We start from the raw sequence: 25,156 nt of genomic DNA on the forward strand, positions 1-25,156 counted from the left end.
GGAATATTGCATTATGACATCATAATGGAATTTTGCATTATGACATCATAATGGAATGTTACATTATGACATCATAATGGAATTTTGCATTATGACATCATAATGGGATGTTACATTATGACATCATAATGGAATTTTACATTATGACATCATAATGGAATTTTGCATTATGACATCATAATGGAATTTTGCAATATGACATCATAATGGAATTTTACATTATGACATCATAATGGAATTTTGCATTATGACATCATAATGGAATTTTACATTATGACATCACAATGGAATTTTGCATTATGACATCATAATGGAATGTTACATTATGACATCATAATGGAATTTTGCATTATGGCATCATAATGGGACGTTACATTATGACATCATAATGGAATGTTACATTATGACATCATAATGGAATTTTGCATTATTACATCATAATGGAATTTTGCATTATGACATCATAATGGAATGTTACATTATGACATCATAATGGAATTTTGCATTATGACATCATAATGGAATGTTACATTATGACATCATAATGGAATGTTACATTATGACATCATAATGGATAGTTACATTATGACATCATAATGGAATCTTGCATTATGACATCATAATGGAATTTTGCATTATGACATCATAATGGAATTTTACATTATGACATCATAATGGAATTTTGCATTATGACATCATAATGGAATTTTACATTATGACATCACAATGGAATTTTGCATTATGACATCATAATGGAATGTTACATTATGACATCATAATGGAATTTTGCATTATGACATCATAATGGTATTTTACATTATGACATCATAATGGAATTTTACATTATGACATCATAATGGAATTTTGCATTATGACATCATAATGGAATTTTACAATATGACATCATAATGGAATTCTGCATTATGACATCATAATGGAATTTTGCATTATGACATCATAATGGAATTTTACATTATGACATCATAATGGAATTTTGCATTATGACATCATAATGGAATTTTGCATTATGACATCATAATGGAATTTTACATTATGACATCATAATCGAATGTTGCATTATGACATCATAATGGAATGTTACATTATGACATTATAATGGAATGTTGCATTATGACATCATAATGGCATGTTACATTATGACATCGTAATGGAATATTGCATTATGACATCATAATGGAATTTTGCATTATGACATCATAATGGAATGTTATATTATGACATCATAATGGAATTTTGCATTATGACATCATAATGGGATGTTACATTATGACATCATAATGGAATTTTACATTATGACATCATAATGGAATTTTGCATTATGACATCATAATGGAATTTTGCAATATGACATCATAATGGAATTTTACATTATGACATCATAATGGAATTTTGCATTATGACATCATAATGGAATTTTACATTATGACATCACAATGGAATTTTGCATTATGACATCTTAATGGAATGTTACATTATGAAATCATAATGGAATTTTGCATTATGACATCATAATGGGACGTTACATTATGACATCATAATGGAATTTTGCATTATGACATCATAATGGGACGTTACATTATGACATCATAATGGAATGTTACATTATGACATCATAATGGAATTTTGCATTATTACATCATAATGGAATTTTGCATTATGACATCATAATGGAATGTTACATTATGACATCATAATGGAATTTTGCATTATGACATCATAATGGAATATTACATTATGACATCATAATGGAATGTTACATTATGACATCATAATGGATAGTTACATTATGACATCATAATGGAATCTTGCATTATGACATCATAATGGAATTTTGCATTATGACATCATAATGGAATTTTACATTATGACATCATAATGGAATTTTGCATTATGACATCATAATGGAATTTTACATTATGACATCACAATGGAATTTTGCATTATGACATCATAATGGAATGTTACATTATGACATCATAATGGAATTTTGCATTATGACATCATAATGGGACGTTACATTATGACATCATAATGGAATTTTGCATTATGACATCATAATGGGACGTTACATTATGACATCATAATGGAATGTTACATTATGACATCATAATGGAATTTTGCATTATTACATCATAATGGAATCTTGCATTATGACATCATAATGGAATTTTGCATTATGACATCATAATGGAATTTTACATTATGACATCATAATGGAATTTTGCATTATGACATCATAATGGAATTTTGCATTATGACATCATAATGGAATTTTACATTATGACATCACAATGGAATTTTGCATTATGACATCATAATGGAATGTTACATTATGACATCATAATGGAATTTTGCATTATGACATCATAATGGAATGTTACATTATGACATCATAATGGAATGTTACATTATGACATCATAATGGATAGTTACATTATGACATCATAATGGAATCTTGCATTATGACATCATAATGGAATTTTGCATTATGACATCATAATGGAATTTTACATTATGACATCATAATGGAATTTTGCATTATGACATCATAATGGAATTTTACATTATGACATCATAATGGAATTTTGCATTATGACATCATAATGGAATTTTACAATATGACATCATAATGGAATTCTGCATTATGACATCATAATGGAATTTTGCATTATGACATCATAATGGAATTTTGCATTATGACATCATAATGGAATTTTGCATTATGACATCATAATGGAGTTTTACATTATGACATCATAATGGAATTTTTCATTATGACATCATAATAGAATTTTGCATTATGACATCATAATGGAATTTTGCATTATGACATCATAATGGAATGTTACATTATGACATCATAATGGAATTTTGCATTATGACATCATAATGGAATTTTACATTATGACATCATAATGGAATTTTGCATTATGACATCATAATGGAATTTTGCATTATGACATCATAATGGAATTTTACATTATGACATCATAATGAAATTTTGCATTGTGACATCATAATGGAATTTTGCATTATGACATCATAATGGAATTTTACATTATGACATCATAATCGAATGTTGCATTATGACATCATAATGGAATGTTACATTATGACATCATAATGGAATGTTGCATTATGACATCATAATGGCATGTTACATTATGACATCATAATGGAATTTTGCATTATGACATCATAATGGAATGTTACATTATGACATCATAATGGAATTTTGCATTATGACATCATAATGGAATCTTGCATTATGACATCATAATGGAATTTTGCATTATGACATCATAATGGAATTTTACATTATGACATCATAATGGAATTTTGCATTATGACATCATAATGGAATGTTACATTATGACATCATAATGGAATGTTACATTATGACATCATAATGGATAGTTACATTATGACATCATAATGGAATCTTGCATTATGACATCATAATGGAATTTTGCATTATGACATCATAATGGAATTTTACATTATGACATCATAATGGAATTTTGCATTATGACATCATAATGGAATTTTACATTATGACATCATAATGGAATTTTGCATTATGACATCATAATGGAATTTTACAATATGACATTATAATGGAATTCTGCATTATGACATCATAATGGAATTTTGCATTATGACATCATAATGGAATTTTGCAATATGACATCATAATGGAATTTTACATTATGACATCATAATGGAATTTTGCATTCTGACATCATAATGGAATTTTACATTATGACATCACAATGGAATTTTGCATTATGACATCATAATGGAATGTTACATTATGACATCATAATGGAATTTTGCATTATGACATCATAATGGAATTTTGCATTATGACATCATAATGGAATGTTACATTATGACATCATAATGGAATTTTGCATTATGACATCATAATGGAATGTTACATTATAACATCATAATGGAATTTTGAATTATGACATCATAATGGAAAGTTGCAATATGACATCATAATGGAATGTTGCATTATGACATCATAATGGAATTTTGCATTATGACATCATAATGGGATGTTACATTATGATATCATAATGGAATTTTGCATTATGACATCATAATGGGATGTTACATTATGACATCATAATGGAATTTTGCATTATGACATCATAATGGGATGTTACATTATGACATCATAATGGAATTTTGCATTATGACATCATAATGGGATGTTATATTATGACATCATAATAGAATTTTACATTATGATATCATAATGGAATTTTGCATTATGACATCATAATGGAATTTTACATTATGACATCATAATGGAATGTTACATTATGACATCATAATGGAATTTTGCATTATGACATCATAATGGAATTTTGCATTATGACATCATAATGGAATGTTACATTATGACATCATAATGGAATTTTGCATTATGATATCATAATGGAAATTTGCATTATGATATCATAATGGAATTTTACATTATGACATCATAATGGAATTTTGCATTATGACATCATAATGGAGTTTTTTATTATGACATCATAATGGAATTTTGCATTATGACATCATAATGGAATGTTACATTATGACATCATAATGGATAGTTACATTATGACATCATAATGGAATCTTGCATTATGACATCATAATGGAATTTTGCATTATGACATCATAATGGAATTTTACATTATGACATCATAATGGAATTTTGCATTATGACATCATAATGGAATTTTACATTATGACATCACAATGGAATTTTGCATTATGACATCATAATGGAATGTTACATTATGACATCATAATGGAATTTTGCATTATGACATCATAATGGGACGTTACATTATGACATCATAATGGAATTTTGCATTATGACATCATAATGGGACGTTACATTATGACATCATAATGGAATGTTACATTATGACATCATAATGGAATTTTGCATTATTACATCATAATGGAATCTTGCATTATGACATCATAATGGAATTTTGCATTATGACATCATAATGGAATTTTACATTATGACATCATAATGGAATTTTGCATTATGACATCATAATGGAATTTTGCATTATGACATCATAATGGAATTTTACATTATGACATCACAATGGAATTTTGCATTATGACATCATAATGGAATGTTACATTATGACATCATAATGGAATTTTGCATTATGACATCATAATGGAATGTTACATTATGACATCATAATGGAATGTTACATTATGACATCATAATGGATAGTTACATTATGACATCATAATGGAATCTTGCATTATGACATCATAATGGAATTTTGCATTATGACATCATAATGGAATTTTACATTATGACATCATAATGGAATTTTGCATTATGACATCATAATGGAATTTTACATTATGACATCATAATGGAATTTTGCATTATGACATCATAATGGAATTTTACAATATGACATCATAATGGAATTCTGCATTATGACATCATAATGGAATTTTGCATTATGACATCATAATGGAATTTTGCATTATGACATCATAATGGAATTTTGCATTATGACATCATAATGGAGTTTTACATTATGACATCATAATGGAATTTTGCATTATGACATCATAATAGAATTTTGCATTATGACATCATAATGGAATTTTGCATTATGACATCATAATGGAATGTTACATTATGACATCATAATGGAATTTTGCATTATGACATCATAATGGAATTTTACATTATGACATCATAATGGAATTTTGCATTATGACATCATAATGGAATTTTGCATTATGACATCATAATGGAATTTTACATTATGACATCATAATGAAATTTTGCATTGTGACATCATAATGGAATTTTGCATTATGACATCATAATGGAATTTTACATTATGACATCATAATCGAATGTTGCATTATGACATCATAATGGAATGTTACATTATGACATCATAATGGAATGTTGCATTATGACATCATAATGGCATGTTACATTATGACATCATAATGGAATTTTGCATTATGACATCATAATGGAATGTTACATTATGACATCATAATGGAATTTTGCATTATGACATCATAATGGAATCTTGCATTATGACATCATAATGGAATTTTGCATTATGACATCATAATGGAATTTTACATTATGACATCATAATGGAATTTTGCATTATGACATCATAATGGAATGTTACATTATGACATCATAATGGAATGTTACATTATGACATCATAATGGATAGTTACATTATGACATCATAATGGAATCTTGCATTATGACATCATAATGGAATTTTGCATTATGACATCATAATGGAATTTTACATTATGACATCATAATGGAATTTTGCATTATGACATCATAATGGAATTTTACATTATGACATCATAATGGAATTTTGCATTATGACATCATAATGGAATTTTACAATATGACATTATAATGGAATTCTGCATTATGACATCATAATGGAATTTTGCATTATGACATCATAATGGAATTTTGCAATATGACATCATAATGGAATTTTGCAATATGACATCATAATGGAATTTTACATTATGACATCATAATGGAATTTTGCATTCTGACATCATAATGGAATTTTACATTATGACATCACAATGGAATTTTGCATTATGACATCATAATGGAATGTTACATTATGACATCATAATGGAATTTTGCATTATGACATCATAATGGAATTTTGCATTATGACATCATAATGGAATGTTACATTATGACATCATAATGGAATTTTGCATTATGACATCATAATGGAATGTTACATTATAACATCATAATGGAATTTTGAATTATGACATCATAATGGAAAGTTGCAATATGACATCATAATGGAATGTTACATTATGACATCATAATGGAATGTTGCATTATGACATCATAATGGAATTTTGCATTATGACATCATAATGGGATGTTACATTATGATATCATAATGGAATTTTGCATTATGACATCATAATGGGATGTTACATTATGACATCATAATGGAATTTTGCATTATGACATCATAATGGGATGTTACATTATGACATCATAATGGAATTTTGCATTATGACATCATAATGGGATGTTATATTATGACATCATAATAGAATTTTACATTATGATATCATAATGGAATTTTGCATTATGACATCATAATGGAATTTTACATTATGACATCATAATGGAATGTTACATTATGACATCATAATGGAATTTTGCATTATGACATCATAATGGAATTTTGCATTATGACATCATAATGGAATGTTACATTATGACATCATAATGGAATTTTGCATTATGATATCATAATGGAAATTTGCATTATGATATCATAATGGAATTTTACATTATGACATCATAATGGAATTTTGCATTATGACATCATAATGGAGTTTTTTATTATGACATCATAATGGAATTTTGCATTATGACATCATAATGGAATTTTGCATTATGACATCATAATGGAGTTTTACATTATGACATCATAATGGAATTTTGCATTATGACATCATAATGGAATTTTGCATTATGACATCATAATGGAATTTTGCATTATGACATCATAATGGAATGTTACATTATGACATCATAATGGAATTTTGCATTATGACATCATAATGGAATTTTGCATTATGACATCATAATGGAATTTTGCATTATGACATCATAATGGAATTTTACATTATGACATCATAATGGAATTTTGCATTATGACATCATAATGGTATTTTACATTATGACATCATAATGGAATTTTACATTATGACATCATAATGGAATTTTGCATTATGACATCATAATGGAATGTTACATTATGACATCATAATGGAATTTTGCATTATGACATCATAATGGAATGTTACATTATGACATCATAATGGAATTTAGCATTATTACATCATAATGGAATTTTGCATTATGACATCATAATGGCATTTTGCATTATGACATCATAATGGAATGTTACATTATGACATCATAATGGAATTTTGCATTATGACATCATAATGGAATGTTACATTATGACATCATAATGGAATGTTACATTATGACATCATAATGGAATTTTGCATTATGACATCATAATGGAATTTTGCATTATGACATCATAATGGAATTTTACATTATGACATCATAATGGAATTTTGCATTATGACATCATAATGGAATGTTACATTATGACATCATAATGGAATTTTGCATTATGACATCATAATGGAATTTTACAATATGACATCATAATGGAATTTTGCATTATGACATCATAATGGAATTTTGCATTATGACATCATAATGGAATTTTACATTATGACATCATAATGGAATTTTGCATTATGACATCATAATGGAATTTTGCATTATGACATCATAATGGAATTTTACATTATGACATCATAATCGAATGTTGCATTATGACATCATAATGGAATGTTACATTATGACATCATAATGGAATGTTGCATTATGACATCATAATGGAATTTTGCATTATGACATCATAATGGAATTTAGCATTATGACATCATAATGGAATGTCACATTATGACATCATAATGGAATTTAGCATTATGACATCATAATGGAATGTCACATTATGACATCATAATGGAATTTTGCATTATGACCTCATAATGGAAATTTGCATTATGACATCATAAAGGAATTTTACATTATGACATCATAATGGAATTTTGCATTATGACATCATAATGGAGTTTTACATTATGACATCATAATGGAATTTTGCATTATGACATCATAATAGAATTTTGCATTATGACATCATAATGGAATTTTGCATTATGACAACATAATGGAATGTTACATTATGACATCATAATGGAATTTTGCATTATGACATCATAATGGAATTTTACATTATGATATCATAATGGAATTTTGCATTATGACATCATAATGGAATTTTGCATTATGACATCATAATGGAATTTTACATTATGACATCATAATGGAATTTTGCATTATGACATCATAATGGAATTTTGCATTATGACATCATAATGGAATTTTACATTATGACATCATAATCGAATGTTGCATTATGACATCATAATGGAATGTTACATTATGACATCATAATGGAATGTTGCATTATGACATCATAATGGCATGTTACATTATGACATCATAATGGAATATTGCATTATGACATCATAATGGAATGTTACATTATGACATCATAATGGAATTTTGCATTATGACATCATAATGGGATGTTACATTATGACATCATAATGGAATTTTACATTATGACATCATAATGGAATTTTGCATTATGACATCATAATGGAATTTTGCAATATGACATCATAATGGAATTTTACATTATGACATCATAATGGAATTTTGCATTATGACATCATAATGGAATTTTACATTATGACATCATAATGGAATGTTACATTATGACATCATAATGGAATTTTGCATTATGACATCATAATGGGACGTTACATTATGACATCATAATGGAATTTTGCATTATGACATCATAATGGGACGTTACATTATGACATCATAATGGAATGTTACATTATGACATCATAATGGAATTTTGCATTATGACCTCATAATGGAATTTTACATTATGACATCATAATGGAATTTTGCATTATGACATCATAATGGAGTTTTACATTATGACATCATAATGGAATTTTGCATTATGACATCATAATGGAATTTTGCATTATGACATCATAATGGAATTTTGCATTATGACATCATAATGGAATGTTACATTATGACATCATAATGGAATTTTGCATTATGACATCATAATGGAATGTTACATTATAACATCATAATGGAATTTTGAATTATGACATCATAATGGAAAGTTGCAATATGACATCATAATGGAATGTTACATTATGACATCATAATGGAATGTTGCATTATGACATCATAATGGAATTTTGCATTATGACATCATAATGGGATGTTACATTATGATATCATAATGGAATTTTGCATTATGACATCATAATGGGATGTTACATTATGACATCATAATGGAATTTTGCATTATGACATCATAATGGGATGTTACATTATGACATCATAATGGAATTTTGCATTATGACATCATAATGGGATGTTATATTATGACATCATAATAGAATTTTACATTATGATATCATAATGGAATTTTGCATTATGACATCATAATGGAATTTTACATTATGACATCATAATGGAATGTTACATTATGACATCATAATGGAATTTTGCATTATGACATCATAATGGAATTTTGCATTATGACATCATAATGGAATGTTACATTATGACATCATAATGGAATTTTGCATTATGACATCATAATGGAAATTTGCATTATGATATCATAATGGAATTTTACATTATGACATCATAATGGAATTTTGCATTATGACATCATAATGGAGTTTTTTATTATGACATCATAATGGAATTTTGCATTATGACATCATAATGGAATTTTGCATTATGACATCATAATGGAGTTTTACATTATGACATCATAATGGAATTTTGCATTATGACATCATAATGGAATTTTGCATTATGACATCATAATGGAATTTTGCATTATGACATCATAATGGAATGTTACATTATGACATCATAATGGAATTTTGCATTATGACATCATAATGGAATTTTGCATTATGACATCATAATGGAATTTTACATTATGACATCATAATGGAATTTTGCATTATGACATCATAATGGTATTTTACATTATGACATCATAATGGAATTTTACATTATGACATCATAATGGAATTTTGCATTATGACATCATAATGGAATGTTACATTATGACATCATAATGGAATTTTGCATTATGACATCATAATGGAATGTTACATTATGACATCATAATGGAATTTAGCATTATTACATCATAATGGAATTTTGCATTATGACATTATAATGGCATTTTGCATTATGACATCATAATGGAATGTTACATTATGACATCATAATGGAATTTTGCATTATGACATCATAATGGAATGTTACATTATGACATCATAATGGAATGTTACATTATGACATCATAATGGAATTTTGCATTATGACATCATAATGGAATTTTGCATTATGACATCATAATGGAATTTTACATTATGACATCATAATGGAATTTTGCATTATGACATCATAATGGAATGTTACATTATGACATCATAATGGAATTTTGCATTATGACATCATAATGGAATTTTACAATATGACATCATAATGGAATTTTGCATTATGACATCATAATGGAATTTTGCATTATGACATCATAATGGAATTTTACATTATGACATCATAATGGAATTTTGCATTATGACATCATAATGGAATTTTGCATTATGACATCATAATGGAATTTTACATTATGACATCATAATCAAATGTTGCATTATGACATCATAATGGAATGTTACATTATGACATCATAATGGAATGTTGCATTATGACATCATAATGGAATTTTGCATTATGACATCATAATGGAATTTAGCATTATGACATCATAATGGAATGTCACATTATGACATCATAATGGAATTTAGCATTATGACATCATAATGGAATGTCACATTATGACATCATAATGGAATTTTGCATTATGACCTCATAATGGAAATTTGCATTATGACATCATAAAGGAATTTTACATTATGACATCATAATGGAATTTTGCATTATGACATCATAATGGAGTTTTACATTATGACATCATAATGGAATTTTGCATTATGACATCATAATAGAATTTTGCATTATGACATCATAATGGAATTTTGCATTATGACAACATAATGGAATGTTACATTATGACATCATAATGGAATTTTGCATTATGACATCATAATGGAATTTTACATTATGACATCATAATGGAATTTTGCATTATGACATCATAATGGAATTTTGCATTATGACATCATAATGGAATTTTACATTATGACATCATAATGGAATTTTGCATTATGACATCATAATGGAATTTTGCATTATGACATCATAATGGAATTTTACATTATGACATCATAATCGAATGTTGCATTATGACATCATAATGGAATGTTACATTATGACATCATAATGGAATGTTGCATTATGACATCATAATGGCATGTTACATTATGACATCATAATGGAATATTGTATTATGACATCATAATGGAATGTTACATTATGACATCATAATGGAATTTTGCATTATGACATCATAATGGGATGTTACATTATGACATCATAATGGAATTTTACATTATGACATCATAATGGAATTTTGCATTATGACCTCATAATGGAATTTTACATTATGACATCATAATGGAATTTTGCATTATGACATCATAATGGAGTTTTACATTATGACATCATAATGGAATTTTGCATTATGACATCATAATAATGGGACGTTACATTATGACATCATAATGGAATTTTACATTATTATATCATAATGGAATTTTGCATTATGACATCATAATGGGACGTTACATTATGACATCATAATGGAATTTTACATTATTATATCATAATGGAATGTTACATTATGACATCATAATAATGGAATGTTACATTATGACATCATAATGGAATTTTGCATTATGACATCATAATGGAATTTTACATTATGACATCATAATGGAATTTTGCATTATGACATCATAATGGAATTTTGCATTATGACATCATAATGGAATTTTGCATTATGACATCATAATGGAATTTTGCATTATGACATCATAATGGAATTTTGCATTATGACATAATAGAATTTTGCATTATGACATCATAATGGAATTTTGCATTATGACATCATAATGGAATTTTGCATTATGACATCATAATGGAATTTTGCATGATGACATAATGGAATTTTGCAATATGACATCATAATGGAATTTTGCATGATGACATCTTAAAGGAATTTTGCATTATGACATCATAATGGAATTTTGCATGATGACATCATAATGGAAATTAGCATTATGACATCATAATGGAGTTTTGCATTATGACATCATAATGGAATGTTACATTATGACATCATAATGGAATTTTGCATTATGACATCATAATGGAATGTTACATTATGACATCATAATGGAATTTTGCATTATTACATCATAATGGAATTTTGCATTATGACATCATAATGGAATTTTGCATTATGACATCATAATGGGACGTTACATTATGACATCATAATGGAATTTTGCATTATGACATCATAATGGGACGTTACATTATGACATCATAATGGAATGTTACATTATGACATCATAATGGAATTTTGCATTATGACATCATAATGGAATGTTACATTATGACATCATAATGGAATTTTGCATTATGACATCATAATGGAATGTTACATTATGACATCATAATAATGGGACGTTACATTATGACATCATAATGGAATTTTACATTATTATATCATAATGGAATTTTGCATTATGACATCATAATGGGACGTTACATTATGACATCATAATGGAATTTTACATTATTATATCATAATGGAATGTTACATTATGACATCATAATAATGGAATGTTACATTATGACATCATAATGGAATTTTGCATTATGACATCATAATGGAATTTTACATTATGACATCATAATGGAATTTTGCATTATGACATCATAATGGAATTTTGCATTATGACATCATAATGGAATTTTGCATTATGACATCATAATGGAATTTTGCATTATGACATAATAGAATTTTGCATTATGACATCATAATGGAATTTTGCATTATGACATCATAATGGAATTTTGCATTATGACATCATAATGGAATTTTGCATGATGACATAATGGAATTTTGCAATATGACATCATAATGGAATTTTGCATGATGACATCTTAATGGAATTTTGCATTATGACATCATAATGGAATTTTGCATGATGACATCATAATGGAAATTAGCATTATGACATCATAATGGAATTTTGCATGATGACATCTTAATGGAATGTTACATTATGACATCATAATGGAATTTTGCATTATGACATCATAATGGAATGTTACATTATGACATCATAATGGAATTTTGCATTATTACATCATAATGGAATTTTGCATTATGACATCATAATGGAATTTTACATTATGACATCATAATCGAATGTTGCATTATGACATCATAATGGAATGTTACATTATGACATCATAATGGAATGTTGCATTATGACATCATAATGGCATGTTACATTATGACATCGTAATGGAATATTGCATTATGACATCATAATGGAATTTTGCATTATGACATCATAATGGAATGTTACATTATGACATCATAATGGAATTTTGCATTATGACATCATAATGGGATGTTACATTATGACATCATAATGGAATTTTACATTATGACATCATAATGGAATTTTGCATTATGACATCATAATGGAATTTTGCAATATGACATCATAATGGAATTTTACATTATGACATCATAATGGAATTTTGCATTATGACATCATAATGGAATTTTACATTATGACATCACAATGGAATTTTGCATTATGACATCATAATGGAATGTTACATTATGACATCATAATGGAATTTTGCATTATGACATCATAATGGGACGTTACATTATGACATCATAATGGAATTTTGCATTATGACATCATAATGGGACGTTACATTATGACATCATAATGGAATGTTACATTATGACATCATAATGGAATTTTGCATTATGACATCATAATGGAATGTTACATTATGACATCATAATGGAATTTTGCATTATGACATCATAATGGAATGTTACATTATGACATCATAATGGAATTTTGCATTATGACATCATAATGGAATGTTGCATTATGACATCATAATGGAATGTTGCATTATGATATCATAATGGAATTTTGCATTATGACATCATAATGGAATTTTGCATTATGACATCATAATGGAATTTTGCATTATGACATCATAATGGAATGCTACATTATGACATCATAATGGAATTTTGCATTATGACATCATAATGGAATGTTACATTATGACATCATAATGGAATTTTGCATTATGACATCATAATGGAATGTTACATTATGACATCATAATGGAATTTTGCATTATGACATCATAATGGAATGTTACATTATGACATCATAATGGAATTTTGAATTATGACATCATAATGGAAAGTTGCAATATGACATCATAATGGAATGTTACATTATGACATCATAATGGAATGTTGCATTATGACATCATAATGGAATTTTGCATTATGACATCATAATGGGATGTTACATTATGACATCATAATGGAATTTTGCATTATGACATCATAATGGGATGTTACATTATGACATCATAATGGAATTTTGCATTATGACATCATAATGGGATGTTACATTATGACATCATAATGGAATTTTGCATTATGACATCATAATGGGATGTTATATTATGACATCATAATGGAATTTTACATTATGATATCATAATGGAATTTTGCATTATGACATCATAATGGAATTTTACATTATGACATCATAATGGAATGTTACATTATGACATCATAATGGAATTTTGCATTATGACATCATAATGGAATTTTGCATTATGACATCATAATGGAATGTTACATTATGACATCATAATGGAATTTTGCATTATGACACCATAATGGAAATTTGCATTATGATATCATAATGGAATTTTACATTATGACATCATAATGGAATTTTGCATTATGACATCATAATGGAGTTTTTTATTATGACATCATAATGGAATTTTGCATTATGACATCATAATGGAATTTTGCATTATGACATCATAATGGAGTTTTACATTATGACATCATAATGGAATTTTGCATTATGACATCATAATGGAATTTTGCATTATGACATCATAATGGAATGTCACATTATGACATCATAATGGAATTTTGCATTATGACCTCATAATGGAAATTTGCATTATGACATCATAATGGAATTTTGCATTATGACATCATAATGGAGTTTTACATTATGACATCATAATGGAATTTTGCATTATGACCTCATAATGGAATTTTACATTATGACATCATAATGGAATTTTGCATTATGACATCATAATGGAGTTTTACATTATGACATCATAATGGAATTTTCCATTTTGACATCATAATAGAATTTTGCATTATGACATCATAATGGAATTTTGCATTATGACATCATAATGGAATGTTACATTATGACATCATAATGGAATTTTGCATTATGACATCATAATGAAATTTTACATTATGACATCATAATGGAATTTTGCATTATGACATCATAATGGAATTTTGCATTATGACATCATAATGGAATTTTACATTATGACATCATAATGGAATTTTGCATTATGACATCATAATGGAATTTTGCATTATGACATCATAATGGAATTTTACATTATGACATCATAATCGAATATTGCATTATGACATCATAATGGAATGTTACATTATGACATCATAATGGAATGTTGCATTATGACATCATAATGGCATGTTACATTATGACATCATAATGGAATATTGCATTATGACATCATAATGGAATGTTACATTATGACATCATAATGGAATTTTGCATTATGACATCATAATGGGATGTTACATTATGACATCATAATGGAATTTTACATTATGACATCATAATGGAATTTTGCATTATGACATCATAATGGAATTTTGCAATATGACATCATAATGGAATTTTACATTATGACATCATAATGGAATTTTGCATTATGACATCATAATGGAATTTTACATTATGACATCATAATGGAATGTTACATTATGACATCATAATGGAATTTTGCATTATGACATCATAATGGGACGTTACATTATGACATCATAATGGAATTTTGCATTATGACATCATAATGGAATGTTGCATTATGACATCATAATGGAATGTTACATTATGACATTATAATGGAATGTTGCATTATGACATCATAATGGCATGTTACATTATGACATCGTAATGGAATATTGCATTATGACATCATAATGGAATTTTGCATTATGACATCATAATGGAATGTTATATTATGACATCATAATGGAATTTTGCATTATGACATCATAATGGGATGTTACATTATGACATCATAATGGAATTTTACATTATGACATCATAATGGAATTTTGCATTATGACATCATAATGGAATTTTGCAATATGACATCATAATGGAATTTTACATTATGACATCATAATGGAATTTTGCATTATGACATCATAATGGAATTTTACATTATGACATCACAATGGAATTTTGCATTATGACATCTTAATGGAATGTTACATTATGAAATCATAATGGAATTTTGCATTATGACATCATAATGGGACGTTACATTATGACATCATAATGGAATTTTGCATTATGACATCATAATGGGACGTTACATTATGACATCATAATGGAATGTTACATTATGACATCATAATGGAATTTTGCATTATTACATCATAATGGAATTTTGCATTATGACATCATAATGGAATGTTACATTATGACATCATAATGGAATTTTGCATTATGACATCATAATGGAATGTTACATTATGACATCATAATGGAATGTTACATTATGACATCATAATGGATAGTTACATTATGACATCATAATGGAATCTTGCATTATGACATCATAATGGAATTTTGCATTATGACATCATAATGGAATTTTACATTATGACATCATAATGGAATTTTGCATTATGACATCATAATGGAATTTTACATTATGACATCACAATGGAATTTTGCATTATGACATCATAATGGAATGTTACATTATGACATCATAATGGAATTTTGCATTATGACATCATAATGGGACGTTACATTATGACATCATAATGGAATTTTGCATTATGACATCATAATGGGACGTTACATTATGACATCATAATGGAATGTTACATTATGACATCATAATGGAATTTTGCATTATTACATCATAATGGAATCTTGCATTATGACATCATAATGGAATTTTGCATTATGACATCATAAAGGAATTTTACATTATGACATCATAATGGAATTTTGCATTATGACATCATAATGGAATTTTGCATTATGACATCATAATGGAATTTTACATTATGACATCACAATGGAATTTTGCATTATGACATCATAATGGAATGTTACATTATGACATCATAATGGAATTTTGCATTATGACATCATAATGGAATTTTGCATTATGACATCATAATGGAATTTTGCATTATGACATCATAATGGGACGTTACATTATGACATCATAATGGAATGTTACATTATGACATCATAATGGAATTTTGCATTATGACATCATAATGGAATGTTGCATTATGACATCATAATGGAATGTTACATTATGACATTATAATGGAATGTTGCATTATGACATCATAATGGCATGTTACATTATGACATCGTAATGGAATATTGCATTATGACATCATAATGGAATTTTGCATTATGACATCATAATGGGATGTTACATTATGACATCATAATGGAATTTTACATTATGACATCATAATGGAATTTTGCATTATGACATCATAATGGAATTTTGCAATATGACATCATAATGGAATTTTACATTATGACATCATAATGGAATTTTGCATTATGACATCATAATGGAATTTTACATTATGACATCACAATGGAATTTTGCATTATGACATCATAATGGAATGTTACATTATGACATCATAATGGAATTTTGCATTATGGCATCATAATGGGACGTTACATTATGACATCATAATGGAATTTTGCATTATGACATCATAATGGGACGTTACATTATGACATCATAATGGAATGTTACATTATGACATCATAATGGAATTTTGCATTATTACATCATAATGGAATTTTGCATTATGACATCATAATGGAATGTTACATTATGACATCATAATGGAATTTTGCATTATGACATCATAATGGAATGTTACATTATGACATCATAATGGAATGTTACATTATGACATCATAATGGATAGTTACATTATGACATCATAATGGAATCTTGCATTATGACATCATAATGGAATTTTGCATTATGACATCATAATGGAATTTTACATTATGACATCATAATGGAATTTTGCATTATGACATCATAATGGAATTTTACATTATGACATCACAATGGAATTTTGCATTATGACATCATAATGGAATGTTACATTATGACATCATAATGGAATTTTGCATTATGACATCATAATGGTATTTTACATTATGACATCATAATGGAATTTTACATTATGACATCATAATGGAATTTTGCATTATGACATCATAATGGAATTTTACAATATGACATCATAATGGAATTCTGCATTATGACATCATAATGGAATTTTGCATTATGACATCATAATGGAATTTTACATTATGACATCATAATGGAATTTTGCATTATGACATCATAATGGAATTTTGCATTATGACATCATAATGGAATTTTACATTATGACATCATAATCGAATGTTGCATTATGACATCATAATGGAATGTTACATTCTGACATTATAATGGAATGTTGCATTATGACATCATAATGGCATGTTACATTATGACATCGTAATGGAATATTGCATTATGACATCATAATGGAATTTTGCATTATGACATCATAATGGAATGTTATATTATGACATCATAATGGAATTTTGCATTATGACATCATAATGGGATGTTACATTATGACATCATAATGGAATTTTACATTATGACATCATAATGGAATTTTGCATTATGACATCATAATGGAATTTTGCAATATGACATCATAATGGAATTTTACATTATGACATCATAATGGAATTTTGCATTATGACATCATAATGGAATTTTACATTATGACATCACAATGGAATTTTGCATTATGACATCTTAATGGAATGTTACATTATGAAATCATAATGGAATTTTGCATTATGACATCATAATGGGACGTTACATTATGACATCATAATGGAATTTTGCATTATGACATCATAATGGGACGTTACATTATGACATCATAATGGAATGTTACATTATGACATCATAATGGAATTTTGCATTATTACATCATAATGGAATTTTGCATTATGACATCATAATGGAATGTTACATTATGACATCATAATGGAATTTTGCATTATGACATCATAATGGAATGTTACATTATGACATCATAATGGATAGTTACATTATGACATCATAATGGAATCTTGCATTATGACATCATAATGGAATTTTGCATTATGACATCATAATGGAATTTTACATTATGACATCATAATGGAATTTTGCATTATGACATCATAATGGAATTTTACATTATGACATCACAATGGAATTTTGCATTATGACATCATAATGGAATGTTACATTATGACATCATAATGGAATTTTGCATTATGACATCATAATGGGACGTTACATTATGACATCATAATGGAATTTTGCATTATGACATCATAATGGGACGTTACATTATGACATCATAATGGAATGTTACATTATGACATCATAATGGAATTTTGCATTATTACATCATAATGGAATCTTGCATTATGACATCATAATGGAATTTTGCATTATGACATCATAATGGAATTTTACATTATGACATCATAATGGAATTTTGCATTATGACATCATAATGGAATTTTGCATTATGACATCATAATGGAATTTTACATTATGACATCACAATGGAATTTTGCATTATGACATCATAATGGAATGTTACATTATGACATCATAATGGAATTTTGCATTATGACATCATAATGGGACGTTACATTATGACATCATAATGGAATTTTGCATTATGACATCATAATGGGACGTTACATTATGACATCATAATGGAATGTTACATTATGACATCATAATGGAATTTTGCATTATTACATCATAATGGAATTTTGCATTATGACATCATAATGGAATGTTACATTATGACATCATAATGGAATTTTGCATTATGACATCATAATGGAATGTTACATTATGACATCATAATGGAATGTTACATTATGACATCATAATGGATAGTTACATTATGACATCATAATGGAATCTTGCATTATGACATCATAATGGAATTTTGCATTATGACATCATAATGGAATTTTACATTATGACATCATAATGGAATTTTGCATTATGACATCATAATGGAATTTTACATTATGACATCATAATGGAATTTTGCATTATGACATCATAATGGAATTTTACAATATGACATCATAATGGAATTCTGCATTATGACATCATAATGGAATTTTGCATTATGACATCATAATGGAATTTTGCATTATGACATCATAATGGAATTTTGCATTATGACATCATAATGGAGTTTTACATTATGACATCATAATGGAATTTTGCATTATGACATCATAATAGAATTTTGCATTATGACATCATAATGGAATTTTGCATTATGACATCATAATGGAATGTTACATTATGACATCATAATGGAATTTTGCATTATGACATCATAATGGAATTTTACATTATGACATCATAATGGAATTTTGCATTATGACATCATAATGGAATTTTGCATTATGACATCATAATGGAATTTTACATTATGACATCATAATGAAATTTTGCATTGTGACATCATAATGGAATTTTGCATTATGACATCATAATGGAATTTTACATTATGACATCATAATCGAATGTTGCATTATGACATCATAATGGAATGTTACATTATGACATCATAATGGAATGTTGCATTATGACATCATAATGGCATGTTACATTATGACATCATAATGGAATTTTGCATTATGACATCATAATGGAATGTTACATTATGACATCATAATGGAATTTTGCATTATGACATCATAATGGAATCTTGCATTATGACATCATAATGGAATTTTGCATTATGACATCATAATGGAATTTTACATTATGACATCATAATGGAATTTTGCATTATGACATCATAATGGAATGTTACATTATGACATCATAATGGAATGTTACATTATGACATCATAATGGATAGTTACATTATGACATCATAATGGAATCTTGCATTATGACATCATAATGGAATTTTGCATTATGACATCATAATGGAATTTTACATTATGACATCATAATGGAATTTTGCATTATGACATCATAATGGAATTTTACATTATGACATCATAATGGAATTTTGCATTATGACATCATAATGGAATTTTACAATATGACATTATAATGGAATTCTGCATTATGACATCATAATGGAATTTTGCATTATGACATCATAATGGAATTTTGCAATATGACATCATAATGGAATTTTACATTATGACATCATAATGGAATTTTGCATTATGACATCATAATGGAATTTTACATTATGACATCACAATGGAATTTTGCATTATGACATCATAATGGAATGTTACATTATGACATCATAATGGAATTTTGCATTATGACATCATAATGGAATTTTGCATTATGACATCATAATGGAATGTTACATTATGACATCATAATGGAATTTTGCATTATGACATCATAATGGAATGTTACATTATAACATCATAATGGAATTTTGAATTATGACATCATAATGGAAAGTTGCAATATGACATCATAATGGAATGTTACATTATGACATCATAATGGAATGTTGCATTATGACATCATAATGGAATTTTGCATTATGACATCATAATGGGATGTTACATTATGATATCATAATGGAATTTTGCATTACGACATCATAATGGGATGTTACATTATGACATCATAATGGAATTTTGCATTATGACATCATAATGGGATGTTACATTATGACATCATAATGGAATTTTGCATTATGACATCATAATGGGATGTTATATTATGACATCATAATAGAATTTTACATTATGATATCATAATGGAATTTTGCATTATGACATCATAATGGAATTTTACATTATGACATCATAATGGAATGTTACATTATGACATCATAATGGAATTTTGCATTATGACATCATAATGGAATTTTGCATTATGACATCATAATGGAATGTTACATTATGACATCATAATGGAATTTTGCATTATGACATCATAATGGAAATTTGCATTATGATATCATAATGGAATTTTACATTATGACATCATAATGGAATTTTGCATTATGACATCATAATGGAGTTTTTTATTATGACATCATAATGGAATTTTGCATTATGACATCATAATGGAATTTTGCATTATGACATCATAATGGAGTTTTACATTATGACATCATAATGGAATTTTGCATTATGACATCATAATGGAATTTTGCATTATGACATCATAATGGAATTTTGCATTATGACATCATAATGGAATGTTACATTATGACATCATAATGGAATTTTGCATTATGACATCATAATGGAATTTTGCATTATGACATCATAATGGAATTTTACATTATGACATCATAATGGAATTTTGCATTATGACATCATAATGGTATTTTACATTATGACATCATAATGGAATTTTACATTATGACATCATAATGGAATTTTGCATTATGACATCATAATGGAATGTTACATTATGACATCATAATGGAATTTTGCATTATGACATCATAATGGAATGTTACATTATGACATCATAATGGAATTTAGCATTATTACATCATAATGGAATTTAGCATTATTACATCATAATGGAATTTTGCATTATGACATCATAATGGCATTTTGCATTATGACATCATAATGGAATGTTACATTATGACATCATAATGGAATTTTGCATTATGACATCATAATGGAATGTTACATTATGACATCATAATGGAATGTTACATTATGACATCATAATGGAATTTTGCATTATGACATCATAATGGAATTTTGCATTATGACATCATAATGGAATTTTACATTATGACATCATAATGGAATTTTGCATTATGACATCATAATGGAATGTTACATTATGACATCATAATGGAATTTTGCATTATGACATCATAATGGAATTTTACAATATGACATCATAATGGAATTTTGCATTATGACATCATAATGGAATTTTGCATTATGACATCATAATGGAATTTTACATTATGACATCATAATGGAATTTTGCATTATGACATCATAATGGAATTTTGCATTATGACATCATAATGGAATTTTACATTATGACATCATAATCGAATGTTGCATTATGACATCATAATGGAATGTTACATTATGACATCATAATGGAATGTTGCATTATGACATCATAATGGAATTTTGCATTATGACATCATAATGGAATTTAGCATTATGACATCATAATGGAATGTCACATTATGACATCATAATGGAATTTAGCATTATGACATCATAATGGAATGTCACATTATGACATCATAATGGAATTTTGCATTATGACCTCATAATGGAAATTTGCATTATGACATCATAAAGGAATTTTACATTATGACATCATAATGGAATTTTGCATTATGACATCATAATGGAGTTTTACATTATGACATCATAATGGAATTTTGCATTATGACATCATAATAGAATTTTGCATTATGACATCATAATGGAATTTTGCATTATGACAACATAATGGAATGTTACATTATGACATCATAATGGAATTTTGCATTATGACATCATAATGGAATTTTACATTATGACATCATAATGGAATTTTGCATTATGACATCATAATGGAATTTTACATTATGACATCATAATGGAATTTTGCATTATGACATCATAATGGAATTTTGCATTATGACATCATAATGGAATTTTACATTATGACATCATAATGGAATTTTGCATTATGACATCATAATGGAATTTTGCATTATGACATCATAATGGAATTTTACATTATGACATCATAATCGAATGTTGCATTATGACATCATAATGGAATGTTACATTATGACATCATAATGGAATGTTGCATTATGACATCATAATGGCATGTTACATTATGACATCATAATGGAATATTGCATTA

This window comes from Eleutherodactylus coqui, chromosome 7, assembly GCF_035609145.1.
Source record: "Eleutherodactylus coqui strain aEleCoq1 chromosome 7, aEleCoq1.hap1, whole genome shotgun sequence".
Lineage (NCBI taxonomy): Eukaryota > Metazoa > Chordata > Amphibia > Anura > Eleutherodactylidae > Eleutherodactylus > Eleutherodactylus coqui.